The sequence below is a fragment of the Mustelus asterias genome, chromosome 2 (genome assembly GCF_964213995.1).
Source record: "Mustelus asterias chromosome 2, sMusAst1.hap1.1, whole genome shotgun sequence".
NCBI lineage: Eukaryota > Metazoa > Chordata > Chondrichthyes > Carcharhiniformes > Triakidae > Mustelus > Mustelus asterias.
In genome coordinates, this window is record NC_135802.1 from 114,559,624 (window position 1) to 114,582,363 (window position 22,740).

The window sequence follows — 22,740 nt, forward strand, 5'->3', positions numbered from 1 at the left end:
ACCCCGGTTCAATTCCGGCCTTGTGTGACTGTGTGAATTTTGCACATTCTCCCTGTGTTTGTGTGGGTTTCCTCCCACAGTCCAAAGACGTGCAGGTTAGGTGGGTTGGCCTTGCTAAATTACCCGTTAGTGTCCCACGATGTGTAGGTTAGGGGGGATTAGTGGGGAAAATACGTGGGGTTATGGGGATAGGGTTTGGGATACTCTGTCAGAGTGTTGGTGCAGACCCGATGGGCCAAATGGTCTGCTTCTGCACTAGGGATTCTATGTGTCAGAGTAGCCAGAAAACTTGGAAATGGTAGCACTGCATTTCAATTTTTTCAGTTTCTTTTCCAGCATCAAGCTAGATTGAAAGGCTGGCTAGCTATTGGGCAGAAAGACCTGCACTTTTCCATTCAAGATGGGGAGATGGCCACCGGCACTTTGAATTTTAATTGTTATTGACTGGGAATTGGGGTAAGTAAGAGGGTGCTAGTGATGGGATGTTGGGAAAACTGACAAAAATAGCCCCCAGAGAGTTACAATTACACTTACATTGCAGACAGTGCTTTGGTCAGTCAAAATCCCTCTGATAGCACAGATAGCTTATTTCACCTTGGTCTCCTCCTCGCCCAAGTCCATAGTTGTCCAGTGTTCAAAGCCTCTGGCAAAGTCTCTGTAATTGTCCAAGTGTAAGACTTGGCTTATGTCAACCTAATGGCTTCATTAATACTTGGTTCACTGATATTCTTTCATGGGAATTGACGAATGAACACTTATTTTCAGAGGTTAACTGGGCATGTAATCAACCCTATTATTTACACACAAGAGCTCTGAAATAGCTCTTGGCAATTTTGAAAGTCTTTTTCTTACAAACTGAGTATTTACTTCTCCTAACAATTTTCAATCTTACACTTATATTTCTTTCTATCCTATTTAAGGCATTCGTTTGTTCTCAAATCTTGGGTGTGTGAACCAGAGGAGACAATGCGACCTTTGTCTGCAACGCTGCAGTGGTTAATTTTATAAACTTGGTTGGAATGCCCATTTTGCGTTGAGTTTTATTTTTGCATTGGGGGCACGCGGTCTGTGATTGGCAGCAAGTGAGGAAAGTTAAGGTTGGGACTCTTGTCAGATGGGAAATTGGATTTGCATTTACTGACACTACAGTCGAGCGGGTGGAACACAGCCCCCAGCCAGAAAGGCGATGATGTGGAGATGCCAGTGTTGGACTGGCATGGGCACAGTAAGAAGTCTCACAACTCCAGGTTAAAGCCCAACAGGTTTATTTGGAATCACAAGCTTTCGGAGTGCTACTTTTTGGAGCAGCACTGGTGTTGTGAGACTTCTTACTGCAGCAAGAAAGGGGCTGTGCTGTTTGCCTCCTCTCTTCCTCTTCCTCCTCGTCTTCCTCCTTATTCTCCTCCTCCCCCTCAGTTGGTGGCAAGAACTGCAGGGTTCCTCCAGAGTGGTCCGGCTAGCATTGTTTAAGTGCCTCAATGACCTGATCTATCACATTTCATGAAGCAGCATGGTTTTCATTGCATTCACATTGCTAGTGGATTGCACAGCCCAGTTATGAACCACATTGTCAAACTTGTTCCAAAGCGACATGTTTGCAGTCAATGGAACCTTGCAACATGGGGAAGCCTAAAATCCTCGTGAAGCTATTTGTTTATTCCTGCTTCTGTCCCACAAGAGAGAATTAAATATTTTCCCCTCCCTTGAATTAGAGTGACCTCCCTTGTGCAGTAGTGAATGGTGAACTGAGAGACACTACAAATAGCCTCTGCTCCAGTCTAGAAGAAGCCAGACACATCAAATTTCATGAACACAGTCACCTTCACAGCCACCGGCAATGTTGTAATTGCCTCTGCTAGATTGCAGTTGTGGCTTCAACTGGTTACAGATTTATGTCAGGGCCTCCTCACTGAAACACTGACATCTGACAAACTGTTCCTTGTTGAGGTTCAGGTGGGAGAATTGCTCCCTTGATGAATATGACCTCCATTTTAAAGTCCCTCTCTCCCTCTTCCTCCTCCATCTTTTGCAGCAGCTAGTCTGCTGTGTGTTACCTCTGTTCATTCTTCCTGAGTGCTGTAGCCCAAGGGGAATGGAGACGATTCCACACATGTCTGGGAGCAAATGGTTTGAAATCAGGACAAAGTCCTGTGTCACACCACTCCCTGTCGACTGCAGCAACTTTAATCCACTCTGTAAACAGCATCAGCCAGTAGACCTCAATCAGTAACTAGCCTGTAAAGTGGCTGATGATCAACATTCCCTCGAAGCTGTGTGGCTATGTGGCTGTACAGCAATCCAAATGCCTCTCCGCCCACCTCATCCCAAACAGGCTGCACACAAAATTGGCATCCCTTTAAATTACCACAGCTCAATAACATTTAAAGGGTCCACGCACTTTGAAAAGTTACCTGCTCACATGAGAAACATTTAGCTGGAACATTGTTGATAGTCCTTTTAAAAAGCACTGGCTGATGTCCTTCCTACTGCTGAACACGCGTTCATTTATACGAGATTAAAAGAAGGCAACAGTTGGAATATTGTGCTCTAAACGCCAGCACAAGTATCAAGTCAATATTATAAATCATGATCTGCCTGCTGTACATACTAATCCCCTCACCAATATGGCATCTGGTGCAGCTAGGTCCAGAAACATGCTCACATTTGCTGATGCCACTTTGGAGGCTAAACACAACCCATAGTATTGAAAAACTTATAGTTACATTGCTAAATTTCACAGTCTTGGTGTCTATACCAAATTTCCCTTTTTGCTATTTTAACAGATGTGCTATCCCAATTAAGATAAAGAAAATAATGGCTAGAATTCTCCGGCCACTCACGCTGGCAGGATTCTCTTGTCCTGCCAGCAGTGCACCCCTTACCATGGGTTTCCCAGCAGAGGAGTGGCTTCAGTGGGAATTTCCATTGACAGCGGCGGGACCAAAGGATCCCGTTACCAAAAAAAATGCTGAGGTGAGACCAGAGAATTTCACCCAATGTTTCTTTTAAAACAACAAAAAGAAACAAATGTTATATCTCTTGGCATGTTTTTCACTTTATGGATTTATTGAAGTGAAAAAAGTGTTATGAGCATACATGGCTTTGAATGAAATTGGCAGTAACACTGTTTAAGTTAAACCAACATTAGAAGCTACATATATTCACATGTAGATTCCTGTCCTTTGCAAACATGTCTAGGCATTGTGTCTTTTTCAATTAAACAAAAGCATTGTGAATAACTGTTCCCTGATGCATTCCACATGGCAACGCCTTGGCCAATCAGAGTTGACTTGCCTTTTCTGAATTTAAACAAAAGTTTGGGGGATAACGAAACCCTGGTCCAATCTCCATGACAATGCCTTGAACAATCAGAGTCCACTTGCCAAACAATCGTAGCCTTTTACTGTATAAAAGCAAATTACTGCGGATGCTGGAATCTGAAACCAAAAGAGGAAATGCTGGAAAATCTCAGCAGGTCTGGCAGCATCTGTAAGGAGAGAAAAGAGCTGACATTTTGAGTCCGGATGACCCTTTATCAAAGCTCATGCTGTATAAAATGTTTTTTCCTTTGACTTTTGATATTCTTGCATCTGTCCTGATGAGTGTAAGACATAAATCTTCGACAGCATATCTCTTTGTTTTCAGCAATGCTAATAATATATTCATCTTGACTCAAGCTATGTGAGTTGAAATCACAGATTGTATTAATACAGACCACAGAAAATGCTTTGAAGTAATACAACAGTTATAACAGTTTGCGTAAGATAATCTAAAGTTCAAAGTTTTTCTCTGATACATTTCATTATAAATTTGGCTTTGATTTCACTATTTCCCATGTGCATATATCTTATTTTAGGCAAGGTAGGCACTTTTCCATCCTGAATTAAATCTCAGAATATAAGAACTAGAATATCATGCGTGAGCGAGTGAGGGAGTACCAATCTTTACTCACATCAGGAGTAATCAACCAGCCAGGGAAAATGCTTCTCCAAAACAGGCACCTTCTACATGGAGAAACAGACTTGTTGGATCTCCCATAAACTCTTTAAAGGGTAATTTTGGTGAATGAGGAAGTTTGCACTTAAGGCAGTTCCCCCATTCCTCCATCACAAGGTTTCCAGTACCATCCATGAAAACATCTCGGCCACTTTGTGGATGAGCTTTCTGGTCATTATCGCTTTAAGATAAGGAACCATGAAAAAAAACAATTTCACAGTGCTTTCCCATCAGCGTGGATTTCCTGGGCGCTGTACACTTTTCACCTCATTGGTTTCTCTTCTTTATTTCTGACAATACTAATGAGTCTGGAACAATTTTACCCCAGCACCCAGCATGAAGGATTTCCATTCAGATCAACAAGACTATTCTAACAGGCTAATTGGTTAAAAGAAATCATTTAAAACTGAAATGAAGATGACAACAGATTATAAAATGTAAAAAGCACCATTGGTTCCTGTCTTTTAAAGGTTAACATCACTGAACATTAAATTGAGACTTAGACACTATTGTTCAATGAAACTGAAAGGAAAGAAGGCCTTTAAACAATGAAACTGCATAGCTGCTGCCTTGCTTAGGCATGCAACACTTGTTCTGAGATTATGATTTCACTTTGAGAGGTGATTTCTAACATTTTGGAAGCCATTCCATTTCATTTGGAATTTACAGACTTTGGTCTGATCTTTACTGCCATCAAGCCTTCACTGCAGCATGGATTTCTGATCAGGAACAAGAGGAGCTGGCATATCAACAGCAATAGGAGCCCCATCAATACCACAGCACCAGCTACAACTGGAATAGCAAAAAACTCCAACTGCAGTTGCCTTCTCTACAGCTCCATTCTGCTCCACACAACAGAGAGGACAGACACAGAACTCCAGCTTGAGTGAGGTGATATCCACAACACAAGGTATGGAGAGAATCAGCTTCCCCAAATTGACATAGCAACAGTGTCTCAGAAGGCTCTGGTTTTTGCAGAATGTTGTTGCTGACATCTGCAGCCTCCTGGAGGGTTTCTCAGGAAGGTCAGGTAGGTACTCATTGCCAGTGACGCTCAAGGTCATAACAAACCTGGATTTCTTCACTTCAACTCCTTCCAGGGATGTGCTGGTGACAGCTGTAGGATTTCACAGTCTGCTGCCCTCAGTGTATCTCCCAAGTGACAAAATGTCACTTACATCCACTTTGACACTGATGAGGTCAGTCAGACACCGAAGGATCTCCTACTTGTTGCAGTGACTGGATTCCTGCAGGTACAGGTACAGCATACATGTGACAATCAAGACACCTTCAGATTCGCCTGAAGTTTTAACGATCGGAAGGGGGTATACTCCCACAATGTTCAGCTGGTATGTGACCAATGGAAGGTTTTTCATGCATGCCTGTGCAAGATATCCTGGGATTCCTTTATTCTTCGAGAGTTACATCTCCCACACATATTTGCACCTTCACGCAAAGTGAGCAAATGTTTTCTTGGGGGACAAGGGCTAAGCCCTGAGGATCTGGCTGATGGAATCTGTATAGAATCCTCCCACTGATGCAGAGGAGAGGTTCAACTGGAGATATTGGTGATCATTGAGCAAACCATTGGGTTGCTGAAGATGAAATTCAAGTGCCTGGACAGATCTGGGGACACCTTTGCAAATGCACCAGCAACGGTCTCCCGAATGATTGTGGTCCACTGTGCTTTGCAGAAAATGACACTGCAGAGAGGATTGGAACAGTAGGAGGAGAAATCCTCCTTCTGCAGCTGATCACCTGGCTGACAGAGAAACCAGCAACAGGCTCATACAGGCACACTTCAGATAAACAGAGTGCATGAAGATGTATGGCACTTCTTACTTAGCCTCTGCACCCCCCCCCCCCAACGCCGCCCCCCCCCCCCCCCACTTCCAATGTAAATCATTCACACATTCTTAAATCTTTCCATCACATTCACACAGTTTGCTCATCTTCCTATCTGCTGATACCATTCTCCTGTTGGCTCAAGTCCATTTAGTGTTCAGAATAAAACAATGGGGATGGCAGAACAATGGTGAGTTCAAATAAAGTAACTCCACATAATCAACCAAGTCAATTCCCTTGTGCCACTAGAAAGACTTCTGCTTTCTGCTGTTACACTTGTAGCTTCAGTAGAGATAGAGGCAGGCTGCTTGTTCCCTGCTCTGACAGGAGCAGATTCAACCATCGGGCAAGATGCAGGATGTGGGGCTCTGAAAAAGAGGAAGGGGCAGGAGATGACAAGTGGGAGCACCTTGAAAAGATTCCTACCTCTATGTGTCCTTTTACCATCTTCCCTCTCATGGCCTGTGGTAACTTGGCCACAAAATAGTGGTCAAACGCGTTGCAATATTCAATCTTCCTTACTTACAAAAATATCAAAATACAGTAGAGCATGGACTCAGAATTGGACGCAGCTAGTTACACAGGTCCCGTGTGGTAAGACTAAACCTGCCAAAGCCTGCAACTGCTGACATCACTCACACATACCCGCTAAAGACATCAGTACACACATTCAAATATGAAGATGCTTACTGTAACATTCTATAACGTAGCCCAAATGCATATTCCTTCAAGCCAAAAACTGGAAAGCAATTTGCTGCAGTTCACTGGGGCATTGATGGCAACGCTAAGGATTTCCTCCATCCTGTGTAAAGCCACAGACTGAATGAGCAGGTCTTTAGTAATGGCCAACATGTACTTGATTACCTACCATGCCTAATCCTCCATGTAAATGGTCACTATTTCATGGAGGTGGACATCACATAAAGAGTTGAGACATCATAATATTCATGATAGAGATGGACACCACCAATCTCTCTTCAGGATGTGCTGTGACTCTGTAAATGCTGAGAAAATAACCTATATTTCTCATTGCTACTCTAGAAGTGGATAACCATCAAGACTCAGCACCTTTGTCCAGCTGAGGAGAGCTTCGAGTGTTCTGTGTCCTCTGAAGCAAATACTCTAATATTGTCCCAGTCTCTCATGCCTGTTTTTACTCACATGTTGTGCACCTCACCATGTAACAACCTAACTACCTCAACTGCAGTACCCATCGAGATGTATCTGATTTGGTGGAGGGTGTAATGAGTCATGTGATAATTATCCTCAGAGTATGTAGCCTCCCCTGATGACTCCTCAGCCTCCTCCTTCAGCTACTCGCCTATCAGCCTGGGAGGGACCATGTGAGATGAAAGACAGCACATTGACAGAGTGGTTAGCACTGCTGCCTCACTGTGCCAGGGACCTGGGTTCAATACTGGCCTTTGGTGTCTGTGTGTGTGGAATTTGCATGTTCTCCCAGTGTCTGCGTGGGTTTCCTCCGAGTGCTCCAGTTTCCTCCCACAGTCCAAAGATGTTCAGGTTAGGTAGACTGGTCATGGTAAGTTGTCCCTTAGTGTCCAAAAATGTGTAAATGCTCCAGGTTATAGGGCAGGAGGGTGATCTTGGGTAGGATGCTCTTTTGGAGATTTTGATGGGCCGAATGGCCTCCTTGTGTACTGTAGGGATTCTATGATTCTATTAGAACTGAAAAAGCTCAAACTCTACATTGAGGGTATTTTTACAGGACAAAACACAACACTATTCTTTAAAAAAAACTTTATCCTTATTGCTATTTCTTATTTTTAAACTGGACTTTTCAGCTGAACAAAAACATCTAACGTGGCTGACCCTCAGTCTATGAGTCACCAGAACAAAAGAATTCACTTCACAGTTTTGGAAATTCCACACTTCATTATGTCTGAGGAGCTTCCAACAGATCACCTGGAACTACACAAAGGCCATTTACATTTGACAAGCCAAGTTTGCTAGTGGAGTCAGTGATCCCATGGAGACAATTAATGTCTTCCCATACACCACCCCTCAACAAGTAGCACCTTTTCCAACCCATAATGGCTGAGACGTTACCAGTCTGGGACACAAGCCGATTTCCAGACATTGGATAAACATCCTTTGTCTAAGTCATTGTGGAGAACTAAGGTCATATGTCTTAAGACCACACAAAAAACGAGGGATTGGGAAACACACCATCCTAAATTTAAGTAAAACACAATCCAAAACAACATCTGATTATGGGCATGTGGAAAGAGGAAAAATCAGTGCTGTTTGAACTGAGCCCATTCTGTCCACAACAGTATCATGACGTTCCAGTTCGTGGTTCATCAACTCAGCATGACTGACTGTTATGTCCCAAGTATGTGGCACAAATCTGCCACAATGTCAGTAGGAGATCCCAATCTTTCCATTGCCTACACCCATGCATTGTTCCACCCTGCTGATCTCCAAAGTCGCTTCCTCCGCAGTGGGCAGTATTTCTATGGTTGCAGATCTGCTTACAGTTCTCCACCCTTCCTTGGAGTTGTGTGTTCTCCTCCTGCAATGAGAGAAAGCAGAGCATTCTGAGTGTAATAAGAAATGTGTGGAGTGGATGAAATGACAACAGTGTGACGGGCACTGTGACAGATGGATGAGAGGTGGCACTAAGACGAGGGTGATTGTGAGTGCATCGTGTTCTGATGTGGATGTGAGAAAGTACCACAGGAGAGAGAATGCATGGAACTGCATGGTGTGTTGGTCTGAGAAGTGCTGTGAGATGAATGTTTGGGAAGTCAGAGATGGGCTTTGACACCTGAAAGAGATATGTCTCTCATGTTTCCTGCACTTATGAAGGCATTGAACCTCAAGTGGCATTGTATTCTAGCTCCAGGGGTCACACGCCTGCTGTTGACTGCCTTAGAGATTTGCAGCCACGGCCTGCTTAGTTTGGGTGGTTGGCCTCTTCCATCCACAGAAAGCAACAGATCTCTTTAGGTTCTCACTGAGTCCAGCTTTACCTCCACGGAAGAGTTTGTGAACTGGGGGCAGACTTCCCACGGCTTTCTTCCATTCTTCTACTTCAGCCTTGAGAAGCAGAATCTATGTGAAGGCCATGATCAAACCCTCGGCTGAAAAGTTGGGGGCCTCCACCTGTCTGGTTTGCCCTGCAGCCACTTAACATCCATCAAGCTATTAATTTACTCAAAGTAAGACTTCTGCACCCATCTGGGAGGAAGTCCTCCTCTGTTTTTTAAAGTTTATTTATTGCTGTCACAAGTAGGCTTACATTCACACTGCAATGGAGTTACTGTGAAAATCCCTTAGTCGCCACACTCCAGCGCCTGTTCGGGTACACGGGGAGGAGAATTTAGCATGGCCAATGCACCTAACCAGCACGCCTTTCAGTGTGTGGGAGGAAACTGGAGCACCCAGAGGAAACCCATGCAGATACGGGGAGAACATGCAGACTCAGCACATTGACCCAAGCCAAGAATCGAACCCAGATCGCTGGCGCTGTCAGGCAGCAGTGCTAACCACTGTGAGAGCTGCTGGACAATGTACAGGCAGTCTCCAAAGAAGAGCCACCATGAACCAGGACTTAAAGTCAAGTAAAAGGTTTTGCCGGGCCAGATTGGCAGGTCCTGATAACAGGGGTGCAGAAACCATTCATCAGGGTGGCGGGGATGGGGGGGGGGGGTGGTGGTGGTCAGTGTGCCCGAACAGGAGACATACCCTCTAACCAGAAACAAATCCAACAGCTTTTGGACAATTGGCACTGGCCTCTCACCCCAAGGTCGTCATCACACTCATACTCTTGTCATTGTTTGCAAACCAGGGAAGGGGATACTAATGGATGCCGTGGATGAGTTACACAACCATGGCAAAGCCTGCCAACAGTCAGGTTCTTGACCCACCACCGACAGCGACTACCCCCATGCCCCATTTCCACGCTGTGAGCCGGTCCGTTGAAATCAAATTCTGTTCCTAGGTTTTGAATGTGGCTATGTATTAGATATGTGTAAACATTTAACACTTGGCTGCCATTCAGCTTTTGACATCAGGCTTGATTTTAACTACTGGATAGAAACATGGTGAAGGAAGTGGTCAGCCTGTCCGGGAGCTATCGCAATGAGACCCAGTCGATTACAGCGAGCGAACTTCATTAGCACAGTGTTTACTGAGCAAAGCAGCTGAGAAGTGGATGAGAAGTGGCTGTCCAGCTGTTAAGATCAAGTGGCAGAGTTAAGCCTAGGGTTTCTTTGTGAGCCTCAGAGGAATCCTCCTGCCCCACAGGGAAACTAAAACAAATGTTTTCAAACTTACCTTGCTGGGCCTCTTCAGGCCCGAGCTGCACTTTCAAGCAGGTTTGGCCTCGCATGAGTGCCACCACTGCTCCCCATTCAGTCCTTAGTAAAAAGCAGTAGATTGTTCCAGAATAGTAATTGCAACTTTGCCTCCCCCATGGCACCCCCACCCTAACTCCCATTTATCAAATCTTAAGTGGGAAGGAAAAGGGCAAGTACCCCATTCCTTCTTGACTATTCCTCTGCCTTGTGTCTGCCTGAGGTATAGAGTTAAAATCAACTCGTGCATTCATTTATTTTAAATGGGTTAATATTCCTGCTGCAATAGTTTGAGTTCAGACAAATGAATTAACCATCCCAGGTACAAATTTTGGGTCCTGCAGACCTGATTTAGTATATCATCAGCAAAACCAATTTTAAGGACCTCCAAGTTTATGCTGTGAGACTTAATGGGCTAGACAATACATGTTCTTCTAACTAAGATGTTTCAAAACAACCTCAGGATATAAAGGTGTCAGGCAACCATTACTAAGCCCTCAAAGATTTGCCTCAGTACATAAAATCTCATCACTATATAGTTTTGAGTTGTTCGGATGTAACATATAATCCACATTTCTTAAAGACAGGATTTTCAGTAAATTTAGAAATGGTTGAAGGGCCTTTGATTAGTTCTGAAGAGACATGTTGTAAAAATGACAATAAGGAACGGCTTGAGTGTAACTGTAATCTTGGTATGAGTGCAAAGTAACATGTTCAGAAAGGTTTGTTCTAGCAGAGAACAGCTGCAATAAGTCACTGCAGATCTCATCTACAGAGCCAAAATTGGATAATTTACACAGCAGTTTGTGATCCTCAAACAGTTTGTAATGTTCCGCATTATTCATGCCACAACATGGGGCCCTGGACTCCCAGGTAGAATGTCCAAGATGCCTGTTTGTTCTGTGGCTGAGACTTTGGCTGTTTGAAAATTGCTAAGCAGCAACAGAGGCCTACAGATCTTGGCTAAAGTGACACCCCAAAGCCTAATCTCCTTAGAGGACTTGGATAAAATAAGTATCTATTACGGAATCAACCTTCATCCTGCCCCCTTCTGAGCTCTGCCACTCCAATAGCCGACACTGAGACAATTGCATCATTCTGGACTTAATCAGGTATTAGTAGCTAATGCTGTAAGAGAAGCAGCTAATCTCCATATTTACTCCATCTGTGCTGCTGGACCTGACTTGCTGGGTCTTGGCAGATCAAAGGGTCCTAGTAAAAATCAGATTAGAAGGGAAGGAAAAGGGGAGGAAAAGGGTCCAAGAGCCAGAATGTGCTGAACTCCTCATGAAAAGTCTTGTATGTGTTTAAGTTCTTATCGTTTAATCCTATGGAAACTCACTGCATGGATTTTAGGCATTATCAACTTTAAAGAGCTGCTGAAGATTTGCTGGCGTCATTCTACCATCAGTTCTTATGAACATTTCTCAGCTTTTTAAACAAAAGTGAGTTTATAAAAATTTAATTCAAATAGCTGCAGTACTACATACTGAAGTATTAGCATTTGAAGAATTTACTGGTATATAGAAACAAACATCTTCAAATAGTTTTTTAAAATGCACTGCAGCAATTAAGATTGTTTAGACAGGAATTGTATTACCTTTGCTCAGTTGGTTGCATTTTAGCTTTAAGAATGAATCCTGCAACAGAACATGAAAGTCTGATATTTCAGTGTTGTACCTGTGCCGTGTCAAACTTCAAATGAAACACTCACTCAAGCCCTGGTGGATGGTGAGGATTCCTTGCCACTTCTTGAAGAAAACCCATGTTTTGTGGCCAAGTTTCCACCCAAAAAACAAGTAGTTCATGGGTGTTTGTGACATGCTTATTGGCACAGAATGCCTACAATGTTTTTCTACATAACAGTAGTCCGCCCACTTTACGATAAATAATTCATGTGTGAAGCATTATGACAAGATGCTCCATAAATACATTTGTTTATTTTTCAGCAGATGTACTTCAAATATTTTATGAGCAAAGAGTACGCCAAGGACTACTTAAGTGGCTGCTTTTTATCTATAACTTATGTCAGCAGAAATGAAAGAAGGTGAGCAATGTGCACAACTTGGTGCTCAGTGTTCAAACCCACAAAATAAGCTGCTGACATCCAACACCTCTTATGCTTTCATCTCACAGTTACTTGCTTACCTGATTTCTTCCCCACCTGTCCCCATAATAATATTACATTGCTTTGTGTGATTTCATGCAATTAATCGCATGATGGCTGTGAAAGTGAAATTTCTTTTTTTATATAAGTTTAATTATTATTGTCACAAGTAGGCTTACATTAACACTGCGATTAAGTTACTGTAAATATCCCCTAGTTGCCACACTCCGGCACCTGTTCGAGTACACTGAGGGAGAATTTAGCATGGCCAATGCACCTAACCAGCACATCTTTCGGATTGTGGGAGGAAACCGGAGCACGCAGAGGAAACCCATACAGACACGGGGAGAGTGTGCAGACTCCGCACAGATAGTGACCCAAGGAATCGAACTCGGATCCCTGGCACTGTGAGGCAGCAGTGCTAACCACTGTGCCACCACCTTTGGAGGGTCAATCCTCTGCTGGGCCGAATGACCTGTACCTGAATGATAAAACTGATCTTTCAGTGAATCTTCATGAAACAACAATCTATTCTACATGCAGGAATTGTATTGTTAAGTGGAAGTCAGGTTTTATTCATTTACTTGGTCAGATAGTTCTGACTTCAAATTAAATAAATGGAATATGTCACCTGCAAGTGAAATTGTACAGACTATAGAGGGAAGTATGTAGAAAACATCCTCAGCTTCATTTTAACATATGAGGAAACACACTATCTGATTGTTATATCTTATGTTTGCCGCATTCTGGATTTTTTTTTAACTCACAACTCTTTGGTAGACTTATACAATTTTAACTATCTCCATTTTCTCATGGAATAATTCAATTTAATGGGATTTGGGATCGGCGAGAGAATCAAGAGGTATAGGATGGAAAAGCTGGAATTAGTTTCTGTTGCTCTATTTCTATAACATTGTTTTCAAATGATGAGCTGCTGATGGGGCAGAGTTGAGCTGCTACTGCTATTTATTGATAGTAATTATGCTTAGCCACCTTATTAAAAACAGCAAGGTTGGGAAGCAATGCAAGAGTTTTAGTTATAATTCCGGGTGGGATTGGGAGGTCACGAAAGATCTAAGTATAAATGTTGGAGGCTGTGACAGACCCTAATTACAATGTAATAAATATTCAGTCAGTTGACCGTGGCAGTACAACACTTAGGATGCTCACTTCACACTCATGTGCTCAGGGGCTTTGTATTTAGGGCTTGTGATTCCAGAATCTGCCTGCCACATGTGTTCTGAGTTTTGTCAGTTTGTAGTCGGGCTAATTAGATGTGCATCATGCTGAGGTGAAGTGTTTCTGTGTCCAACTCAGGGCAGGCACAGCTCATCTCAGGCCAAAGCGAGCTTACCTCCTGCCGGCTCAATATGGAGCAGCAATAGGGCTGTGGCAGTAAACCAGTCTGTAATCCTGTTGATCCCATCCTCCAAGCTGAAAGAGATTGTATAGAGGCAAGAAGCATTAAATCTGATTGAATGGGCTGTAAGTTCACCATCCACTATACAGTCAATTGTTTTCCAATTTAACTGCTTTATTAAAAATGTCATATTTATTAAATCAGATATAAACGGACAATAAATACCTTAAGTGGTTATGTTATTGCTCCATTGATATTTACCCCAGATTTTTTCCTCTTATTATCTGATGCAGTATTAGTTTGGAGTAGAATGTATGAGTAATTCATGCTCTACATTTTATTTGAAGGGTTTTTATGGCATTACAAAACTATACAAGGCTAATTTGGAGTTATCCAAAATAGATCAATGCGAAAGATTGGTTTGTTTTTGAGTACTCCTATGTTGTCTCTCATTGTGAAAGAAAATGCCGGAATTATTTTCTTATGTTTGGAACCATATCAACTCCACTTGCTATGTTTCCTCTATGTACACATTCACGAATGAGTCTTAAATATAGAAGTTGACTCATTAATATGTGATTTGAATTGATTCTTTGTGATTGGTGTATGCTGTGGTGACCTTCCAGATTTTGCACACACTATAATGTGTGCATTGTGTGGCTGCATCATCCATTTGCATCAGTGACTTATTAAATTCTCTGCATGTGCTTACTGTGGAAACATAAATGGACAGCTTTAAAGAAATAGCTTCGCTGCAGTCAGAATTTTTGTTAGAAATTGTACTATATTTGTTCTCTATGAGAGGTGGGGGGAGCTCTCTGAACTTTCAGATGTAGAAAACTTAAAGTTGAGTTGGATGCAGGGTGAATTTATCGTAATATTCAAGATGGCTGCCTTGTGATGGCGGTCTTGTAATAGAAATGTGCATGCTCAGCAAGTCGCTAACAATATGGTGAGTTGCATTTAATTCCATTCAGTGTAACTTTCTTTATAAGCAAGACAGGTCATATTTAAAATAATTCATTTATTTTCCAACAAAACATCAAAATACTGCATGTTAAATGCATGCAACCATAGAGCAACATGAAGCAAATAGATTAATTTATAAAACTCGATCAGAAACCTATCCCATTAAAGATCAGGCAGGTTATTTTAAGATTTCTTATGCAAGAAAGAAACATTGCTCAGCATTGATTTCCTGAGGGCAGGCAGCTGATTCCTGTGGAGCCCAGGTGACATTCTTCAATGATGTCAATGAAGACAGCAGACTGGTTAACTCAGTTGGGTAGATGGCTAGCATATGATTCAGATTAAGGCCAACATTATGGGTTGATTCCCATTATGGTTGAAGAAGACTTGGAACCTGTCACTTTGTTCTATGTACATATGTCAATACAAACTAGGAGCAATAGTAGGTTATATGGCCCCTCGAGCCTGCTCTGCCATTTGATATGATCATGGCAAATCTGATTGTGGCTTCTACTTTCCTATCTACCCTATATACCTTTTTGAATCCCTTGCCAGTCAAGACTCTGTCCAACTCAACCTTAAAAAATATTCATGTCTCCATTGCTCTCTGGGGAAGAGAGTTCCACAGCTTAAAACATGCCAAGAGAAAAATATTACACCTCATCATCTTAAATGGGAGACATCTTATTTTAAGCTGTGTACTCTCATTCTTCGAGAGGAAACATTCTTAAAGCATCCATCCTGCCAAGTCCACCCAAGAACTTATATGCTCTAAGAAAATCACCTCTCAGTCTTCTAAACTCCAATGAATATAGGCACAACCTGACCAACCTTTCATCATGAGACAGCATCTTTATCTCAGGAATCAATTGAGTGAACATTCACTGCACTGCTTCCATTGCAATTATGTGCTTTCCATAGAAAAATACATAGAAAATAAAAGCAGGAGTAGGCCATTCAGCCCTTCGAGCCTGCTCCACCATTCATCTTGATCATAGTTCATCATCGAATTCAATATCCTGATCCCACCTTACCTCATATCCCTTGATCCCTTTAGCCCCAAAGGCCATATCTATTTTTTTCTTGAAATCAGTCAATGTTTTGGCCTCAACTATTTTCTGTGGTAGTGAATTCCACTCTCTGAGTGAAGAAATTTCTCTTCACGTCAGTTCTAAAAGCTTTACCCCTTATCCTCAAACTATGACCCCTAGTTCTGGATTCCCCCACCAATGGGAACATCCTTTCTGAATCCACCTTGTCTAACCCTGTTAGAATTTTATAAGATTCTATGATATCCCCTCTCATTCTTCTAAACTTCAATGAATATAATCCTAACTGATTTAGTCTCCCCTATGACAGACCTGCCATCCCAGGAATCAGCCTGGTAAACCTTCGCTGTACTTCCTCTATAGTAAGGACTAGGGGATTTTCACAGTAACTTCATTGCAGTGTTAATGTAAGCCTACTTGTGACACTAATACTTAAACATAAACTTATCCCTCCTTAGATAAGGACACCAAAACTACATACAATGCTCCAGGTATGGCCTCAACAAACCCCAAACAATGTAGTAAAACATCCCTATTCCTATACTCAAATCCTCTTGCTATGAAGGCTGATATACAATTTGCCTTCTTTACTGCCTGCTGCACCTGCGTGCTTACTTTCAGTGCCTGCTGCACGAGAACAGCAAGGTCTTGCTGAGTATCCACCTCTCTCAATTTACACACATTCAAATAATAAACTGCCTTCCTATTTTTTTGTACCGAAGTAGATAACCTCACATTTATCCACATTATACTACATCTGCCAAGCATATGCCCACTCACTCAGCCTGTTCAAATCACATTTAAGCATCTCTGCGTCCTCTTCACAGCTCACCCTCCCACCCAACATTGTATCATCTACAAATTTGGACACTATCCATTTAGTTCTCTCTTCCAAATCATTAATATATAATATGAACAGTGGAGTCCTAACAAAGATCCTTGTAGTATTCCACTGTCTGTCAATCAGAAAAAATTTAATGTCAACTCTTTGCTCCCTGTCTGCTAACCAACTTTCTATCCATCTCAGGACACTACCCACAATCCTATATGCTTTAATTTTGCATAGTAATCTGCTATGCGAGACCTCATCGAAAACTTTCTGAAAGTCTAAATAAACCACATCCACCGGTTCTCCCTGGTCACCTCGACTAGTTACATCCTCAAAGAATCCCAATAGATTTGTCAAGCATGATTTCCCTTTCATAAATCCATGCTGACTTTATCTGACTCTCTAAATGCTGTGTTATGAAATTCTTAATAATGGACTCTAGCAGTTTCTCTACTATCAACGTTCGGCTCACTAGTTCCCTATTTTCTCTCTACCTCTCTTTTTGAATAGCAGACTTACATTAGCTACCCTCCAATCTGTAGGAACCACTCCAGCATCTAATGAATTCTGGAAAATGACCACCAATGGATCTACTATTTCTAGGGCCACTTCCTTATGTCCTTTCTTAAATAAGGAGACCAAAACACTACACCATGCTCTAAATGTGGTCTATGCCCTGTCTAACTTCAAAAAACCTCCCTTACTATTAGGTTTCAATTCCCTTGCAATAAATGAGAACACACTATTTGTCTTCCTAAACATTTGCTGTACCTGCATACTAATATTTTGGATTAATGTAGCAGAACACCCAGTTCCCTCTGTACCTCAGAGTTCTGCAATCTCTTTCCATTTAAATAATATGCTGCTTTTCTGCTCTTCAGGCCAAAGTGAACATGTTCACATTTTCCCATATTATAGTCTATGTGCCAAATTTCTGACTTCACTTAACTTATCCATATCACTTTACATACTATTGCCCCTTCACAACTTATTCTCCCATCTATCTTTACATCATCAGCAAAGTTGCCAACCACGCATTTGGTCCCTTTATCCAAGAAGTTGATATAGATTATAAAAAGTTAAGAGCCCAGCACTGACCCCTGTGGCTCTCCACTTTTTAATCTTGACAACCCAAAAATGACCCAATAAAACTAGAGGGCCTAGGTTTAAGGTGAGAGGGGAGAGATACAAAAGTGGGTCATACTTTCCGATTCCTGTGAATCAAGGTGGCCAATTGGATACAAAATTGGCTTGATGACAGAAGATAGAGGGCGGTTGTAGAGGGTTGTTTTTCAAACTGGAGGCCTGTGACCAGCGGTGTGCCTCAGGGATCAGTGCTGGGTCCACTGTTATTTGTCATTTATATGCTCACCTGATGAAGGAGCAGCACTCCGAAAGCTTGTGATTCCAAATAAACCTGTTGGAATTTAACCTGGCGTTGTGAGACTTCTTACTGTGCCCAACCAGTCCAACGCCGGCATCTTCACATCATTTATATTAATGATTTGGATGAGAATTTAGGAGGTACGATTAGTAAGTTTGCAGATGACACCAAGATTGGTGGCATAGTGGAGAGTGAAGAAGGTTATCTAGGATTGCAACGGGATCTTGATCAATTGGGCCAGTGGGCTGATAAATGGCAGATGGAGTTTAATTTAGATAAATGTGAGGTGATGCATTTTGATAGGTCGAACCAGAGCAGGACTTACTCAGTTAATGGTAGGGTTTTGGGGAGAGTAATAGAACAAAGAGATCTAGGGGTACAGGTTAACAGCTCCTTGAAAGTGGAGTCAAAGTGGAGTCACCACAGGGTGGTGAAGAAAGCATTTGGCATGCTTGGTTTCATTGGTCAGAACATTGAATACAGGAGTTAGGACGTCTTGTGGAAGTTGTACAAGACATTGGTAAGGCCACACTTGGAATACTGTGTGTAGTTCTGGTCACCCTATTATAGAAAGGATATTATTAAACTAGAAAGAGTGGAGAAAACTAGAATGCTACCAGGATTTGATGGTTTGAGTTATAAGGAGAGGCTTGATAGACTGGGACTTTTTTCCCTGGAGCGTAAGAGACTTAGATGTGATCTTATCGAGGTCTATAAAATAATGAGGGACATAGATAAGGTAGAGATAGTCAACATCTTTTCCCAAGGTAAGGGAGTCTAAAACTAGAGGGCCTAGGTTTAAGGTGAGAGGGAGAGATACAAAAGTGTCCAGAGGAGCAATGTTTTCACACAGAGGGTGGTGAGCGTCTGAAATGAGCTGTCAGAGTTCGTAGCAGAGGCAGGTACAATTTTGTCTTTTCAGAAGTTACAAGGGTAAGATGGGTATAGAGGGATAGGGGCCAAACGCAGGCAAGTGGGACTAGCTTAGTGGTAAAAAATGGGCAGCATGGACAAATTGGACCGAAGGATCTGTTTCCATGCTGTAAACCTCTATGACCCTATAGCTATCCATGCTAACATGTCACCGTCTATACATTGAGCTCTCAGTTTGTGGAGTGACCTTTGATGTGGCACTTTGTCCTTATGAAAATTGAACCACCTCACATCTATACATTCCCTCTTGCTTGTGACTTTATCAAAGAACTCCCTCTCATGAAACCATATTCTGCTTTATTACATTGAGATTTTCTAAGTGCCCTGCTGCAGCCTCTTTCATAATAGGTTCCAGTATTTCCCCAAAAGCAGATGTAAGACTAAGAGGCCGGCAATTTTTTGCTTTCCTTTTCTCTCCATAGAACCCCTACAGTGCAGAAGGAGACCATTTGGTCCATTGAATCTGCAATGACTCTCTGAAAGAGCAACTTAGCCAGACACACTCTCCCACCCTATGTCCCTACCCTGCACATTTACCATGATTAATCCACCTAACCTACACGGCTTTAGACACTAAGGGGCAATTTAGCATGGCCAATCCACCTAACCTGCACATCCTTGGACTGTGGGAGGAAGCTGGAGCACCCAGAGAAAAGACTTACAGAAACTGGGAGAACATGCAAACTCCACACAGATAAGGCTGGAATTGAACCTGGGTCCTGGTGCTGGAGGCAGCAGTGCTACCATTGTGCCACCCTCGCCTTTCTTGAATGGAGGAGTCACATTCGCTATTTCCCAATCTAGTGGGACTTTTCCAACGTCTAGGGAAACCAACTATCCCAACGACCATTCCTTTTAAGACCCAATGATGAAGTTTAGCTTTTAGCTCTAATAATTTTCTCAGTACTCTTTCTCTGGCGATTGTTATTGTTTTAAGTTTTTTCTGCCCTTTCACCTCTTGATTTATATCTTTTTCTGAATGTCATTTGTATCTTGCATCTTCTATAGTAAAGACAGACGCAAAACATCTGTTCATTTCATCTGTCATTTCCTCATTTTCTATTATTATTGCTCAGACTCACTCTCTAATGGACAATGCTCTTTTTAGTTACTCTTTTCTTTTTAAAATATCTGTACAAACTCTTACTATTTGCTTCTTTATTTCTAGCTAGCTTTCACTCATCTTCCAATACCTCCTTCTTACTATGTTTTTTAGTCATCTTTGCTACTTTTTGTATTCTGTCCAATCTTCTGACCTGCCTCTAATCTTCCCGAATTGTATGCTTTTTCTTTCAATTTGATACTATCTTCAACTTTTTTAGTTAGGAATGGACAGAGCATCCTTCCCCTAGAGTCTTTCTTTCTCACTGGTATGAAATGTCTCCTTAAATGTCTGCCACTGCATCTCTACTTACCTATCCCTTATCCTAATTTCCCAGTTTATTTTAGCCAGCTGTTTTTATACAGTCATAATTCCCCTTATTTAAGATGAAAATATTCATCTTGGAACCACTTTTCTCCCCATCAACCTGAATGTGAATTTCAAGCATGTTACGATCACTGCTACTTGGGGTTCCTTGACTATGAGGCCATTAATTAATCCTGTCTCATTTCAAATTACTAGATCTAGTATAGCCAGTTTTTTGGTTGGTTCTACAAACTGCTGTTCTAAGAAACTGTCCTGAAAACACTATGAACTCATCTTCCTGGTGCAATCTATATTTAGGTTATAATCACCCAAGATTATTGCCGTATCTTTCTCACAAGCCCCCATTATTTCTTCCTGTCCTACGGTGTGATTACTGTTAGGGGGCCTATAAACTACTCTCACACGTGACTTCTCATCTTTGCTATTTCTTCACTCTGCCCAAACTGATGCTTCTGATCTTTAGAACCAAGATCATCTCTCACTTGTATATTAATGTCATCCTTAATTAACAGCACTAACATGTCAATGGTTTAGATTATCATTGATGCATACATAAGAGTGTGGGAGAGTGAACTTGAACTTAACAACAGCCAGGATTTTCTGGTTCCGTCATGTTGGAACCCACCACGGGGGATGAGGCAGACCAGCCAAATGTCCATTGAATTTTAGTGGAAAGGAAGATCCCAGCAGCAGGTGGAGCTGGAAAATCCTGGCCAAGAAGTGGGTTTGGAAATGAGTGAGTGGTTCAAAGTGCTGAAACATACAGCTTGCTAGGAACCTGGCTTGAGCCTGCTGACTTCTGCTTTTAATGCATTAGGTTTCATTTAAGGAGCATAGTGGAGATGTGGCACAGTGGTAAAATCACTGGACTAATAATCCAGATACTCAGGCTGATCCTCTAGGACATAGGTTCAAATCGCACCACAGCAGCTGGTGGAGTTTAAATTCCATTTGTAAAGCCTGGACTTGAAAGCTAGTCTTAGTAATGGTGACCATGAAACTGTTAACTATTGTTGTAAAATTCCATCTGAATCATTACATTTCTCTTTAGCAGAAGGAAATCTGCATGTGACTGCAGATCCATACCAATGTGGTTGAGTCTTAAACGCCTTCGGAAACGGTCTTGCAAGTCACTCAGTTCAAGGGCAATTAGGGATAGACAACAAATGCTGGCCCTAGCGACACTCACAGTCAATGAAAAAATACATTTTAAAAAGGGGCAGCTTGCTGATTTAAATAAGAGGAAGGCAGAACATTCTCCCCATGTCTGTGTGGGTTTCCTCAGGATACTCCGGTTTTCTCCCACAGTCCAAAGATGTGCGGGTTAGGTTGATTAGCAATGCTAAATTGCCCCTTAGTGTCAGGGAGATTAACAGGGTAAATGGGGTTATGGGGATAGGGCCTGGGTGGGATTGCTGTCGGTGCAGGTTCGATGGGCCAAATAGCCTCCTTCTGCGCTGTAGGGATTCTATGATTTGTGTCACCAGCTAATGGAAATACATTTCCTTCTTTACCTTACTGAACCTGTCATAAGCTTGTAAACTTCTATCAAATCTCCCCTTTCTTATTTTTTCCAAGGAGAACAACCCCAGCTTTACCAATCTAATCTTGTAGTTAAAATCCCCCATTCCCAGAACCATTCTGGTAAATCGCAGCTGCACTTTCACAAGGACTCTCACACCTTTCCTAAAGTGGGATGACTGGAGCTGGACACAGTACTCTTGTTGTGGCTAAGAGAGAACATTGTGCCTGAAACCCAATAATGCACAGCACCGTGCTTTCCAGCTGGTTACGAGCAGGGAAGTGTGGGTGGGCCATCTGAGGGAAGATAGAGAAAAGCGACATGGAATTGAGGATTCTCAAAACACTTCCACTTCTCACTTGTTGCCCTTCCCCACCAGTCAGTAATTATCAATGAAAAATAAATGTTAACCGTAATCTGATAAAAGTTCAAATTGTGAAAATATTCAGAATTCTATTACAGTAACTTCATCATGAATAAGTGATAAGGTAAGACTTTGGAAAATTGAAGTAAAGTCTTGTTCTTATCTGGCATGAATGATGCGACCAATGCCAAGAATTATGCCGACTATCAAAATGCATTTTGATTCAGAAGTGCTAACACAAATATATTTCCTATTGTAGGTTGGAAATCTTGCTGCAACTCACCGTATTAAATCCTATCCTACTCGTTGGTATCTAGTTTCCTAGAGGTTCTTAAACAAGCATTTGGCTGTTGATTTGCATATTTAAGGGATCTAAAGTCTGCTGGACTCCAGGAAAAAATATCCTGACCCACCACTGAGCTGTCATCCTTCAGAAATAGTTTGGATGTGGATGTTGTCCAAAATGATTTGGGCTGTGAAATTGGACTCCATAGGACAACTACTGCTGGGCTATGGGGGCCTCAAAGTAAAATAATGGTGGCCAAAATACCTCAGTCTGTCATTCAACATGATTTTCAACTTATGTGTAAAACAGTTGGAATTGTCTTAACTTTGCAGCACATATGAAAACAAT